The sequence below is a fragment of the Poecilia reticulata genome, chromosome 21, assembly GCF_904066995.2.
Source record: "Poecilia reticulata chromosome 21, P_reticulata-male-v2, whole genome shotgun sequence".
Lineage (NCBI taxonomy): Eukaryota > Metazoa > Chordata > Actinopteri > Cyprinodontiformes > Poeciliidae > Poecilia > Poecilia reticulata.
The window spans coordinates 12387609-12403462 of NC_088850.1; the positions used below are offsets into that span (position 1 = coordinate 12387609).

General features: G+C 37.7%; 2 long non-coding RNA genes across 2 annotated transcripts; both read left to right on the forward strand.

Annotated features, from left to right (window-relative positions):
- Positions 1–6755: 6755 nt before the first annotated feature.
- Positions 6756–8674, forward strand: LOC145549846 (uncharacterized). The gene is made up of 3 exons (XR_014085693.1): positions 6756–6848; positions 7536–7631; positions 8321–8674. It is a non-coding gene; the product is annotated as an uncharacterized LOC145549846 (long non-coding RNA).
- Positions 8675–13678: 5004 nt separating this feature from the next.
- Positions 13679–15675, forward strand: LOC145549746 (uncharacterized). The gene is made up of 3 exons (XR_014085592.1): positions 13679–13784; positions 14464–14559; positions 15220–15675. It is a non-coding gene; the product is annotated as an uncharacterized LOC145549746 (long non-coding RNA).
- Positions 15676–15854: the final 179 nt, after the last annotated feature.

A 15854-nucleotide genomic window follows, 5' to 3' on the forward strand; every position in this document is an offset into this window, starting at 1 on the left:
TAGTAACATCAGGAACTCATTCAGTTCTAAGGGAATGGAAAATGTACAGCTCTCCCATTTTTCATTCATGTCGTCATTAAAATGTTTTGTTTTATTTTGTAATTTTGTGTAATTTTAGTTGAATATTTCTGCCCATGTTGTTTAAATGAAGTCAGTATTTTATTGCCACAACACTTTCCTTTGTAGTAGTGTCTAAAAACCAAGTCAAAGGAAATAAAACTTGAATAACTATACAAATGTACATTTTCAAGCAAACTATGCACTTATTGTTTTTGCCTGACTACAAATACATTGGGCTAATTTTAGATATTATTCAGAAAAATCACTAAGAGCAACTATCAACAGTATAATGGCAGATGACTTTAAAATAATAAATTTGTTATGGACCATCGATATGGAAAATTAAATAAAACAACTTCTTCCAGAGCTCAGAGGAAACTGAGGATTTTCATAAGATTTCTTTTAATATGCTTAACACTAAAATGTGTTTTTATTCATATTGAAAGTGTTTTCCACTGTTCTATTTAAATTGCTACTTTGTATTTATAATGGTTGCAATTAACAGATGCTATTAACATTGGTTTTATCAGGGTTGGAGAATTTTTGGAGTTGGGCGGGTTTTCCATTTCAGATTTGACAAGACTGCAGAATGGCAGCATGTTTATTTGTGAGAGTAAGGCTCATTCAGGGTAGAGAAGGAAATGGAGCTATGACCTCATCATTTAAAAGAAAACCCAGCTATAGTGACCAAAAATCAGACAGAAATACCAGGCATCATTGTCTCAATGGATGCTGAAAAGGCCTTTGACTGTGTTGAACTGGAGTACATGTTTGAAGTGCTCAGAAGATTTGGACTTGGAGAAATTTTATAAACTTGATAAAACTTAATTATAAAAAGCCCACAGTACCATCTTGACAAATAGCCTCTTGTCAACACCCTGTGGGCTAGGAATGGCGCAGGAAGCTGTCTTTCTCTGCTACTTTTCTCTTTGGCTGTAGTGCCACTTGCAATTGCAATTAGACAAAGCAATGATATTAAAGGTATATTAATAGGAACAAATTGTATAAAATATTATTATACGCTGATGATATACTTTAAACTTTGACAGACCCTGTGAAATCTACCTCAGCTCTAATTGATTGCGTCAACAAAATTTGGTAAAATATATGGGTATAAGGTAAATTATAGTAATCAGAAAATAATGCCTTTAAATGCCTGTGACCAGGGAGAATCAGTATTCATCAAGCCATTTTGATGGGCTTCTACAAGATTAAAGTATCTAGGAAAACACATTGCATCTAGAATTAGTCAGCTGTACTCTGAAAACATCAATCCTACAATTATTCATATTAAGGATAAATTGGTGAGATGGAAGAAGCTCCCCTTATCCTTTCTGGGGAGAGTTAGCCTTATTAAGATGATAATTCCCCCTAAGTTAATTTATCCAGTGTCTATGTTGTTTTTGTTTATTGACTCTAAAGATTTAGGTGGAATCAATAAAGCAATTGAAAACCTCAAATTAAAACTAAAGTCTTACAACTTCCCTGAACCTTGAGTGGATAGGGCCTGCCCAGGGTTGAAAACTATGTACCGTCTTTACGTGTAAGAATTATTTCAGTGTGGGCTACCCAAAAACACTGTAATCCATGGCTTGAGATCGAGGAAAGTGTTTGTAAACCCTGTCACCCCATAAATATGTTAAAACAAAACCAATAATTCCCACTCATTGTCAAAGATAACTTTCACTTTTGTTCTGTGGAACATGTTTGGTCAGAATAAAATTTTTTCATCTCAGACAACATTGGTGGATCTGACAGTAGAAGGTGGGTGTCCTGATCTTAGATCTTGGCAAGATGCTGGCATTACTAGGATGGATACACTAAACTACAAAAGTTTAGAAGAGATTATAAACCTACGCCAGATGATAGACAGCTCTACATTACAATGTCATTAGGTGACGTAAAACCCATCCAAGCACTGAAAAGATGCTTAGAAAAATGACTGGATATGTCAAAACTTTATCCAGCTGAACAGAAACAAAACTGAAGTTATCCTTGGACCTCAAGAGGAAGGATCTAGAGCAGGGGTGTCAAACTCCAGTCCTGAAGGGCCACTGTCCTGCAGTTTTTAGATGTGCCACAGGTGCAAAACACCTGAATCAAATGGCTTAATTACCTCCTCAGTTCTCCAGAACCTTGCTAATGACCTAATTATTCTATTCAGGTGTGGTGCAGCAGAGGCACTTCTAAAAGTTGCAGGACACCGGCCCTCGAGGACTGGAGTTTGACACCCCTGACTAGAGTCAGCACACAGTTTCAGTTATTACAGGTAGAAACTAGAGATCAAGTCCTAAATCTGGAAGTAGTGATGGACTCTGACCTGAATTCTCAGAATCTTAAAAATAGTTACAAAGTTTTCATTGTAGACTGTGTGTTCTATGAATTTGTATTTTTGTGTTTTAATTACATAAACCACTTTGAACTACCTTGTTGCTGAAATGTGCTATACAAATAAACTTGATTGATGGACTGATGAAATAGTTAAGAAATACAAAATATCTAAAGAATCAGGTTACTAGACATTTACACCCGAAGGCAGAATTGATACCAAAGGATGAACACAAAACCAACTCTAGAGAAAGCCACAAGCATACCAGAAAGAGAAAATAGCAGTTGGAAAGATCAACCCTTCCTCTTGATCTGAATGAGACTATTGGTTTGGGAGAAAAGAAATTAAATCTTTCAGCAACAAAGATAGTAACCAACAATGTGGACATTTGGTCAGAATGAGCGGGATCTATAATTCCTAGTTTGATGTCATTCAGTAGTTAGTAAATTAATAATGGACAATGTTTCAATGATTCATACATAGGTGCAAGTGGCATATAAAAAATCTTAATTGTGTCTAAAAAGTAGTTAATTCATTTATATTTAATTAAAAATTTTCAAACTGAATAAAATTCAATTTAATATACCATGTAAATGTATGCTATGCATAACATTTGGTACAACATGGTTCATCAATATTGAGAACAGCGGTACAAGAATTTAAGTTAGCAGAGTTTAATCCACCACACTTCTTCAGATGTAGTCATTTGCAGCAATGTACCAATTTATATAATTTATTTAAAATCAAACAAAGAAATTTGAAAAAATATGTGCTATGTGGGATACTATGTGAAAACCAACAACTTTTAAACAGATTGTACCTATTACATGTAAACACAAAACAGAAACTTAGCCGACACAAGAGAGGAGGAAAAAATCCTGACTTACCAATTACAAATTTACAATTCTTTGCATTCCAACTGCTTTTTAAAACAACTACTTTTAAAAACATAGATAGTTAATTAGTGTCCATGCCATCAAATCAAACACGCAGTCCCTTTAAATTACTTCAGGAAGATACTTGAGTCATTTGGATTTACAAACATGGATATACCGGACGGGTGGAAGCTCGTAGTTTGTGTGTCACTTGTCTCCACCCGGGGCCACGCTGACTAACAAATGAAGCGCACCTTTAAAGGAACTAATTAAGAGCCCTGGGCAAAGCAGCTCAGCACGTGGAAAAGTAAGTAATTTCTCTTATTTTAAATGTATTTTATTATACTGGTTTAATTAAAAGATTTAATGAACTGTGATGCTAGCCGAGCTTCTTTTTAAAACTCTATAAAGCCACACAAAAGCATACCACAGAAGTAAATTGAAGATTTACTTAAGTTAATATGGACAAGATTGCGTTTACATTAGCTACCTGTCATGTAAGCTGTTTTCCTTGTGTCCCGACATACTGTTCTAGGTTTAAGTATTTCCAAAAATTACTATATGTTAACATATGCAAGCCAAAATATTTCACTATATCCTGAAAACTTTTGTCTTCCAATTAAGGTGGAAGGTTCCTGATTGACTTGAACTACTAACGCCATTTTGACTTTGAAATGAAAGTTTTAAAACTTTATTTGAAAAAGATGGTTTTAAAAATGATTACCTGTGCTCTAACAGGATAATGACATCAGTAAAAAGAAGAATACCAAGGTGGGTCTGTGTGTATGAGCATTACAATTCAGATATTTCCATAAATAACATTTTAAAGTATTAACAAAATAATTTTGAAGCAATGAAGGTCATACTCGATAGACTTCTGATCTGCCATTCACGGTTTTTGTGTGTTTAGGACGAGGTGTGTTCGCCACGGCTCCTTTTAAAAAAGGAGATTTTGTGGTGGCTTTGACAAACTCTGAAGAATCACAAAGAAGGAGAACACTGTATCATAGTGAATGACTTCTTGTGGCATGAAAGATGGTGGTGGTAAGTCCAGAGTTTATGATAAATTAATGTAAGTCTGCAAAATTCTGGAGCTCTTCAAAGCCAATGGGACTGGATTCAGGAGGGCTGTTATGTAGTGTTATATTTTTACCAAGATAACTAAAAAAATATTAAACAGACTAACAATTGTCTCTTTTACCCCACCCCCACACCTTATTTGTAAAGTATTGATGCATCCCAAGAGGATAACAGTCTTGGAAGATTAGTCAATGATGACAACAAAAATCCAAATTGTACAATAAAAAGATATTGGTAGATGGAAAGCCACACCTGTGCTTATTTGCCATCAAAGATATAAACCCTGGAGAGGAAATAACTTACCACTATGGAGGAACTGACTGGCCATGGAGGGACTTCTCAAGGTTAAACCTATGTTTAGTCTGTGTGTCTATTGAAGAGGTTAAAATCCTGAAGACTGGAATATTGCATTTTGTGGAATTGATTTGGGAGCGAATACAATCTTAAAGTTTAAGATGGAAGTCGATTGATACAATTTCAATGTATGTACCTTGAAAAACTTTGAGGAAAATATGTTAAGAATATGTATATATTTTAGATTTTATACATATAGTCTTAAGGTAGTTAAATTTAATTAAAAGTATGAAAAGAAAAACACGTCTCGTGACGACTTCTTAGGTAATCATTTGAACCGGTAAAAGTGATGCAGAAGTTTGAGACTTTATGATGAAGGATGACGGCTAAACCGAACCAGAAATAGGTTTTTAGTCGATCTGCAGCTGAATTTCTTTTGTTTTGTTCTATATTGTTGTTGAGGTGGTCAGTGGATTGGAACAAAAGATGGCCAATCTTGTTGCAGTATTAAAAGACTATTCTTTTCTTTTCCTAAGGTTGACAAAGAACCAACTGTGACTGAGGGTGTTGAGGTTGAGCCTGCTGGCTCAGCAAATCAAGCTCCACCAAAGTCAAAGTCCTCCAAGACAAAGGTAATAATTTCTGAACTTCTTTTCACTGGGCTTCTAGCCCAACTGGAGATGTCTGGGAGATTCTGTTGGTACGGTTGCATTGGAAGAAATGTAATATTTCCTTCAAATGCTCCATAAACTATGAACTTAACAGGCTTTTTTCAGCAGTTCTGGTAACACACACTAGTCTGGTCTGATGTCATTGTGGGGTCTCTACCAGCTGAGGTGTTTAGTGAATGGTTGTTTGGGGCCATACACATATTTCTGGTTTACAGTACAAGTGAGGACCCCGTTTGAGGTTTCTTTTGGTCAAAATTTAGTCCCTTTTTTGTGTAACTATAGATCTTGTCTGCCCTCAGTAGCATGGTTGACAGCTGGATTAAGACACGATGTATGTTTCAAATCAGGGAATACGACGGAAACATGTTTACAGTCCAATCCAGTGACGTCTACTTCGATTAATGTTTGAAACGGTTTAAGTGATACTGAATTTTGAGACTTTATGATGAAGGATGACTGCTAAACCGAACCAGAAATAGGTTTTTAGTCGGACATCACTACTGTGATTCATTGACAATGTACCATGCTGATCTGCAGCTGAATTTCTTTTGATTTGCTCTATATTGTTGTTGAGGTGGTCAGTGGATTTGAACAAAAGATGGCCAGTCTTGTTGCGGTATTAAAAGACTATTCTTTTCTTTTCCTAAGGTTGACAAAGAACCAACTGTGACTGAGGGTGTTGAGGTTGAGCCTGCTGGCTCAGCAAATCAAGCTCCACCAAAGTCAAAATCCTCCAAGACAAAGGTATTAATTTCTGAACTTCTTTTTATTGATAAGCTTCTAGCCCAACTGGAGATGTCTGGGAGATTTGTCAGTACAATTTCCTTTCAAAGAAACGTAATATTTCCTTCAAATGCTCCATAAACTATGAACTTCACAGGCTTTTTTCAGCAGTCCCAGCAACACACACTAGTCTGGTCTGATGTCATTGTGGGGTCCATAGCAGCTGGAGTCTTTAGTGAATGGTTGTTTGGGGCCATACACACATTTCTGGTTTACAGTAAAAGTGAGGACCCCGTTGGAGGTTAATTTTGGTCAAAATTTAATCCCTTTTTGTGTAACTATCGATCTTGTCTGCCCTCAGTAGCATGGTTGACAGCTGGCTTAAGACACGATGTATGTTTCAAATCAGGGAATACGACGGAAACATGTTTACAGTCCAATCCAGTGACGTCTACTTGGATTAACGTTTGAAACAGTTTAAGTGATACTGAAGTTTAAGACTTATGATGAAGGATGACTGCTAAACCAAACCAGAAACCAAACCAGAAATAGGTTTTTAGCCGAACATTACTGCTGTGATTCATTGACAATGTACTATGCTGATCTGCAGCTGAATTTCTTTTGGTTTGTTCTATATTGCTGTTGAGGTGGTCAGTGGATTGGAACAAAAGATGGCCAGTCTTGTTGCAGTATTAAAAGACTATTCTTTCTTTTCCTAAGGTTGACAAAGAACCAACTGTGACTGAGGGTGTTGAGGTTGAGCCTGCTGGCTCAGCAAATCAAGCTCCACCAAAGTCAAAGTCCTCCAAGACAAAGGTAATAATTTCTGAACTTCTTTTCACTGGGCTTCTAGCCCAACTGGAGATGTCTGGGAGATTCTGTTGGTACGGTTGCATTGGAAGAAATGTAATATTTCCTTCAAATGCTCCATAAACTATGAACTTAACAGGCTTTTTTCAGCAGTTCTGGTAACACACACTAGTCTGGTCTGATGTCATTGTGGGGTCTCTACCAGCTGAAGTGTTTAGTGAATGGTTGTTTGGGGCCATACACATATTTCTGGTTTACAGTACAAGTGAGGACCCCGTTTGAGGTTTCTTTTGGTCAATATTTAGTACCTTTTTTGTGTAACTATAGATCTAGTCTGCCCTCAGTAGCAGGGTTGACAGCTGGCTTAAGACACAATTTATGTTTCAAATCAGGGAATACGACGGAATCATGTTTACAGTCCAATCCAGTGACGTCTTCTTAGATTAATGTTTGAAACGGTTTAAGTGATACTGAAGTTTGAGACTTTATGATGAAGGATGACTGCTAAACCGAACCAGAAATAGGTTTTTAGTCGGACATCACTACTGTGATTCATTGACAATGTACCATGCTGATCTGCAGCTGAATTTCTTTTGATTTGCTCTATATTGTTGTTGAGGTGGTCAGTGGATTTGAACAAAAGATGGCCAGTCTTGTTGCAGTATTAAAAGACTATTCTTTTCTTTTCCTAAGGTTGACAAAGAGCCAACTGTGATTGAAGGTGTTGAGGTTGAGCCTGCTGGCTCAGCAGATGAAGCTCCACCAATGTCAAAGTCCTCCAAGACAAAGGTATTAATTTCTGAACTTCTTTTTATTGGTAAGCTTCTAGCCCAACTGGAGATGTCTGGGAGATTTGTCAGTACAATTTCCTTTCAAAGAAACGTAATATTTCCTTCAAATGCTCCATAAACTATGAACTTCACAGGCTTTTTTCAGCAGTCCCGGCAACACACACTAGTCTGGTCTGATGTCATTGTGGGGTCCATAGCAGCTGGAGTCTTTAGTGAATGGTTGTTTGGGGCCATACACACATTTCTGGTTTACAGTAAAAGTGAGGACCCCGTTGGAGGTTAATTTTGGTCAAAATTTAATCCCTTTTTGTGTTACTATAGATCTTGTCTGCCCTCAGTAGCATGGTTGACAGCTGGCTTAAGACACGATGTATGTTTCAAATCAGGGAATACGACGGAAACATGTTTACAGTCCAATCCAGTGACGTCTTCTTAGATTAATGTTTGAAACAGTTTAAGTGATATTGAAGTTTGAGACCTCATTATGAAGGATGACTGCTAAACCGAACCAGAAATAGGTTTTTAATCGAACATTACTGCTGTGATTCATTGACAATGTACTATGCTGATCTGCAGCTGAATTTCTTTTGGTTTGCTCTATATTGTTGTTGAGGTGGTCAGTGGATTTGAACAAAAGATGGCCAATCTTGTTGCAGTATTAAAAGACTATTCTTTTCTTTTCCTAAGGTTGACAAAGAACCAAGTGTGACTGAGGGTGTTGAGTTTGAGCATGCTGGCTCAGCAGATGAAGCTCCACCAAAGTCAAAGTCCTCCAAGACAAAGGTAATAATTTCTGAACTTCTTTTCACTGGGCTTCTAGCCCAACTGGAGATGTCTGGGAGATTCTGTTGGTACGGTTGCATTGGAAGAAATGTAATATTTCCTTCAAATGCTCCATAAACTGTGAACTTAACAGGCTTTTTTCAGCAGTCCCGGTAACACACACTAGTCTGGTGTGATGTCATTGTGGGGTCTCTACCAGCTGAGGTGTTTAGTGAATGGTTGTTTGGGGCCATACACATATTTCTGGTTTACAGTACAAGTGAGGACCCCGTTTGAGGTTTCTTTGGTCAAAATTTAGTCCCTTTATGTGTAACTATAGATCTTGTCTGCCCTCAGTAGCATGGTTGACAGCTGGATTAAGACACGATGTATGTTTCAAATCAGGGAATACGACGGAAACATGTTTACAGTCCAATCCAGTGACGTCTACTTCGATTAATGTTTGAAACAGTTTAAGTGATACTGAAGTTTGAGACTTCATGATGAAGGATGACTGCTAAACCAAACCAGAAACCAAACCAGAAATAGGTTTTTAGCCGAACATTACTGCTGTGATTCATTGACAATGTACTATGCTGATCTGCAGCTGAATTTCTTTTGGTTTGTTCTATATTGCTGTTGAGGTGGTCAGTGGATTGGAACAAAAGATGGCCAGTCTTGTTGCAGTATTAAAATACTATTCTTTTCTTTTCCTAAGGTTGACAAAGAACCAACTGTGACTGAGGGTGTTGAGGTTGAGCCTGCTGGCTCAGCAAATCAAGCTCCACCAAAGTCAAAGTCCTCCAAGACAAAGGTAATAATTTCTGAACTTCTTTTCACTGGGCTTCTAGCCCAACTGGAGATGTCTGGGAGATTCTGTTGGTACGGTTGCATTGGAAGAAATGTAATATTTCCTTCAAATGCTCCATAAACTATGAACTTAACAGGCTTTTTTCAGCAGTTCTGGTAACACACACTAGTCTGGTGTGATGTCATTGTGGGGTCTCTACCAGCTGAAGTGTTTAGTGAATGGTTGTTTGGGGCCATACACATATTTCTGGTTTACAGTACAAGTGAGGACCCCGTTTGAGGTTTCTTTTGGTCAAAATTTAGTCCCTTTTTTGTGTAACTATAGATCTTGTCTGCCCTCAGTAGCAGGGTTGACAGCTGGCTTAAGACACAATTTATGTTTCAAATCAGGGAATACGACGGAATCATGTTTACAGTCCAATCCAGTGACGTCTTCTTAGATTAATGTTTGAAACGGTTTAAGTGATACTGAATTTTGAGACTTTATGATGAAGGATGACTGCTAAACCAAACCAGAAATAGGTTTTTAGTCGGACATCACTACTGTGATTCATTGACAATGTACCATGCTGATCTGCAGCTGAATTTCTTTTGATTTGCTCTATATTGTTGTTGAGGTGGTCAGTGGATTTGAACAAAAGATGGCCAGTCTTGTTGCGGTATTAAAAGACTATTCTTTTCTTTTCCTAAGGTTGACAAAGAGCCAACTGTGATTGAAGGTGTTGAGGTTGAGCCTGCTGGCTCAGCAGATGAAGCTCCACCAATGTCAAAGTCCTCCGAGACAAAGGTATTAATTTCTGAACTTCTTTTATTGGTAAGCTTCTAGCCCAACTGGAGATGTCTGGGAGATTTGTCAGTACAATTTCCTTTCAAAGAAACGTAATATTTCCTTCAAATGCTCCATAAACTATGAACTTCACAGGCTTTTTTCAGCAGTCCCGGCAACACACACTAGTCTGGTCTGATGTCATTGTGGGGTCCATAGCAGCTGGAGTCTTTAGTGAATGGTTGTTTGGGGCCATACACACATTTCTGGTTTACAGTAAAAGTGAGGACCCCGTTGGAGGTTAATTTTGGTCAAAATTTAATCCCTTTTTGTGTTACTATAGATCTTGTCTGCCCTCAGTAGCATGGTTGACAGCTGGCTTAAGACACGATTTATGTTTCAAATCAGGGAATACGACGGAAACATGTTTACAGTCCAATCCAGTGACGTCTTCTTAGATTAATGTTTGAAACAGTTTAAGTGATATTGAAGTTTGAGACCTCATTATGAAGGATGACTGCTAAACCGAACCAGAAATAGGTTTTTAGTCAACCATTACTGCTGTGACTCATTGACTATGTACTATGCTGATCTGCAGCTGAATTTCTTTTGGTTTGCTCTATTTTGATGTTGAGGTGGTCAGTGGATTTGAACAAAAGATGGCCAATCTTGTTGCAGTATTAAAAGACTATTCTTTTCTTTTCCTAAGGTTGACAAAGAACCAAGTGTGACTGAGGGTGTTGAGTTTGAGCATGCTGGCTCAGCAGATGAAGCTCCACCAAAGTCAAAGTCCTCCAAGACAAAGGTAATAATTTCTGAACTTCTTTTCACTGGGCTTCTAGCCCAACTGGAGATGTCTGGGAGATTCTGTTGGTACGGTTGCATTGGAAAAAATGTAATATTTCCTTCAAATGCTCCATAAACTGTGAACTTAACAGGCTTTTTTCAGCAGTCCCGGCAACACACACTAGTCTGGTCTGATGTCATTGTGGGGTCTCTACCAGCTGAAGTGTTTAGTGAATGGTTGTTTGGGGCCATACACATATTTCCGGTTTACAGTACAAGTGAGGACCCCGTTTGAGGTTTCTTTTGGTCAAAATTTAGTCCCTTTTTTGTGTAACTATAGATCTTGTCTGCCCTCAGTAGCATGGTTGACAGCTGGATTAAGACACGATGTATGTTTCAAATCAGGGAATACGACGGAAACATGTTTACAGTCCAATCCAGTGACGTCTACTTCGATAAACGTTTGAAATAGTTTAAGTGATACTGAAGTTTGAGACTTTATGATGAAGGATGACTGCTAAACCGAACCAGAAATAGGTTTTTAGTCGGACATCACTACTGTGATTCATTGACAATGTACCATGCTGATCTGCAGCTGAATTTCTTTTGATTTGCTCTATATTGTTGTTGAGGTGGTCAGTGGATTTGAACAAAAGATGGCCAGTCTTGTTGCAGTCCAAGACAAAGGTAATTAATTCTGAACTTCTTTTTTATTGTAAGCTTCTAGCCCAACTGGAGATGTCTGGGAGATTTGTCAGTACAATTTCCTTTCAAAGAAACGTAATATTTCCTTCAAATGCTCCATAAACTATGAACTTCACAGGCTTTTTTCAGCAGTCCCGGCAACACACACTAGTCTGGTCTGATGTCATTGGGGTCCATAGCAGCTGGAGTCTTTAGTAAATGGTTGTTTGGGGCCATACACACATTTCTGGTTTACAGTAAAAGTGAGGACCCCGTTGGAGGTTAATTTTGGTCAAAATTAATCCCTTTTTTGTGTTACTATAGATCTTGTCTGCCCTCAGTAGCATGGTTGACAGCTGGCTTAAGACACGATGTATGTTTCAAATCAGGGAATACGACGGAAACATGTTTACAGTCCAATCCAGTGACGTTACTTCGATTAATGTTTGAAACAGTTAAGTGATACTGAAGTTTGAGACTTCATGATGAAGGATGACTGCTAAACCAAACCAGAAACCAAACCAGAAATAGGTTTTTAGGCGAACATTACTGCTGTGATTCATTGACATGTACTATGCTGATCTGCAGCTGAATTCTTTGGTTTGTTCTATATTGCTGTTGAGGTGGTCAGTGGATTGGAACAAAAGATGGCCAGTCTTGTTGCAGTATTAAAAGACTATTCTTTTTTTCCTAAGGTTGACAAAGAACCAACTGTGACTGAAGGTGTTGAGTTTGAGCCTGCTGGCTCAGCAAATCAAGCTCCACCAAAGTCAAAGTCCTCCAAGACAAAGGTAATAATTTCTGAACTTTTTTATTGGTAAGCTTCTAGCCCAACAGGAGATGTCTTGGAGATTTGTCAGTACAGTTACCTTTCAAAGAAATTTAATATTTACTTCAAATGCTCAATAAACTGTGAACTTAACAGGCTTTTTTCAGTAGTCCCGGCAACACACACTAGTATGGTCAGATGTCATTGTGGGGTCCATAGCAGCTGAAGTGTTTAGTGAATGGTTGTTGGGGGCATACACACATTTCTGGTTTTCAGTAAAAGTGAGGACCCCGTTTGAGGTTTATTTTGGTCAAAATTTAGTCCCTTTTTTGTGTAACTATTGATCTTGTCTGCCCTCAGTAGCATGGTTGACAGCTGGATTAAGACACGATGTATGTTTCAAATCAGTTAATATGACGGAAACATGTTTACAGTCCAATCCAGTTATGTCTACTTCGATTAACGTTTGAAACAGTTTAAGTGATACTGAAGTTTGAGACTTCATGATGAAGGATGACTGCTAAACCAAACCAGAAATAGGTTTTAGGCGAACATTACTGCTGTGATTCATTGACAATGTACTATGCTGATCTGCAGCTGAATTTTTTGGTTTGTTCTATATTGTTGTTGTGGTCAGTGGATTGGAACAAAAGATGGCCAGTCTTGTTGCAGTATTATAAGACTATTCTTTTCCTAAGGTTGACAATGAACCAACCGTGTTTGAAGGTGTTGAGGTTGAGCCTGCTGGCTCAGCAACTCAAGCTCCACCAACTTCAAAGTCCTCCAAGACAAAGTTAATAATTTTCTGAACTTCTTTTCACTGGGCTTCTAGCCCAACTGGAGATGTCTGGGAGTTTCTGTTGGTACGGTTGCATTGGAAGAAATGCAATATTTCCTTCAAATGCTCCATAAACTATGAACTTAACAGGCTTTTTTCAGCAGTTCTGGTGACACACACTAGTCTGGTCTGATATCATTGTGGGGTCTACAGCAGCTGAAGTGTTTAGTGAATGGTTGTTTGGGGCCATACACATATTTCCGGTTTACAGTACAAGTGAGGACCCCGTTTGAGGTTTCTTTTGGTCAAAATTTAGTCCCTTTTTTGTGTAACTATAGATCTAGTCTGCCCTCAGTAGCATGGTTGACAGCTGGCTTAAGACACGATTTATGTTTCAAATCAGGGAATACGACGGAATCATGTTTACAGTCCAATACAGTGACGTCTTCTTAGATTAACGTTTGAAACGGTTTTAGAGATACGGAAATTTGAGACTTTACGATGAAGGATGACTGCTAAACCGAACCAGAAATAGGTTTTTATTCTAACATTACTGCTGTTATTCCTTTACAATGTATGCTGATCTTCAGCTGAATTTCGTTTGGTTTGTTCTATATTGTTGTTGAGGTGGTCAGTGGATTTGAAAAAAGGTGGCCAGTCTTGTTGCAGTATTATAACACTATTTTTTTCTTTTCCTAAGGTTGACAAAGAACCAATTGTGACTGAGTGTGTTGAGTTTGAGCATGCTGGCTCAGCAGATCAAGCTCCAACAAAGTCAAAGTCCTCTAAGAGAAAGGTAATAATTTCTGAACTTCTTTTCACTGGGCTTCTAGCCCCACTGGAGATGTCTGGGAGATTTGTCAGTACAGTTACCTTTCAAAGAAATGTAATATTTCTTGCAAATCATAAACTAGAACTAACAGGCTTTTTTAGCAGTTCTTGCAACACACACTAGTCTGGTCTGATGTCATTGTGGGAACTATAGCAGCTGAAGTCTTTAGTGAATGGTTGTTTTTGGGGCCATACACACATTTCTGGTTTACAGTAAAAGTGAGGACCCGTTTGAGGTTTATTTTGGTCAAAATGTAATCCCTTTTTTGTAACTATAGATCTTGTCTGCCCTCAGTAGCATGGTTGACAGCTGGCTTAAGACATGATGTATGTTTCAAATCAGGGAATATGACGGAAACATGTTAACAGTCCTATCCAGTGACGTCTTCTTAGATTAATGTTTGAAACAGTTTAAGTGATACTGAAGTTTGAGACTTTATGATGAAGATTGACTGCTAAACCAAACCAGAAATAGGTTTTTAATCGAACATTACTGCTGTGATTCATTGACAATGTACTATGCTGATCTGCAGCTGAATTGTTTTTGGTTTGTTCTATATTGTTGTTGAGGTGGTCAGTGGATTTGAACAAAAGATGGCCAGTCTTGTTGCAGTATTAAAAGACTTCTCTATTCTTTTCCTAAGGTTGACAAAGAACCAACTGTGACTGAAGGTGTTGAGGTTGAGCATGCTGGCTCAGCAGATGAAGCTCCACCAAAGTCAAAGTCCTCCAAGACAAAGGTATTAATTTTTCAACTTTTTATTGGTGGGCTACTAGCCCAACTGGAGATGTCTGAGATTTTGTTAGTATGGTTACCTTTCTAAGAAATTTAATATTTCCTTAAAATGATCTATAAACTGTGATCTTAACTTGCTTACTTGATGAAGGATTACTGTATATCTGAAGCAGAAACGGCTTTGTAGTAGAATCACACAGCTGTGATACAACATTCCTTTTGACTAGTCAATGTTTTTTATGTTATTTAGATGTTTTTTTTCTATTTGTCCCAATGTTGGCAAGCCTCTTGCTTACAATATTCAGGTTTATTTTAAAGTACATTACATTTTCAAATATTACGTCACTGACTTCAGAATTAAAAGTCAGCCCTAATTTATAGTAACATCAGGACTTCATTGTCTTGTGGGTAGGGTTAGGGTTAGTAACAATTACCTTAGATGTTTACAAATATATATTTTTGGTATAATTGAGAAAAATAGCTTTTCATGGTGAGAAAGGTACAGTTATTAATTGGTTTAGGTCCTGTATTTAACTGTATTTTGCAGGAAGGGTCTAATCAGGCATGAGTGTATTTTACAATTTCAGAAAACCCTTCAATTATGATATTGCTTTGGTAACTTCATTTCATTGTTTTAAACTTGTTATTAACTTTGGTTTTAAAGGTTGCCAACCATGCAAGAGGAGGACTTGGAATGAGGGAGAGGTCCTTGCAGTCAAAAAGCACTTGATGGCATTCATCACCACCTGTAGAGTTCCAGGAAAAGCAGACTGTGATAAGTGTTTAAAACGGGAGCCTGTTGCACTCAGAAACAGAAATTGGCTGGCTGTTAAGTTTTACGTTAAAAACGGCTCTTAAAAACAAAGTTTAAAAACATTTAATTTCATGCTGCTTTTAAGTGCTTTTAGTTAGTCATGTCATAGACATTTCAGTTTGCTGTTTTTTTTTAAATACAGAAAGTAGTATATCTTTTAGTTTTGGCTTTGTTGCAGTACCTTTTTTACTGACAGTAATTTCAGTTTGTACTTTTTAAGTTCATTTGTTGGTTTAAATATTTACGGGAAAACAAAGCATCCTGTAAAGAGCTTGGTTAAGCAATAAATGTTTATTCTTCAGCATACTTTTTACGCCTTACTCAATCATTTAGTACATAGAAGGAAGATAAAAAAATACCTTTCATCTATTTTCAGATGCGTGAAAAGTACATCATATCTGAGTTGTTGTAGATGCTTATGGCTGTGGGCAGGGAGGATTGTCTATATTATTCGGTATTCTAATGGATCTGAAGATGCCTCAGTG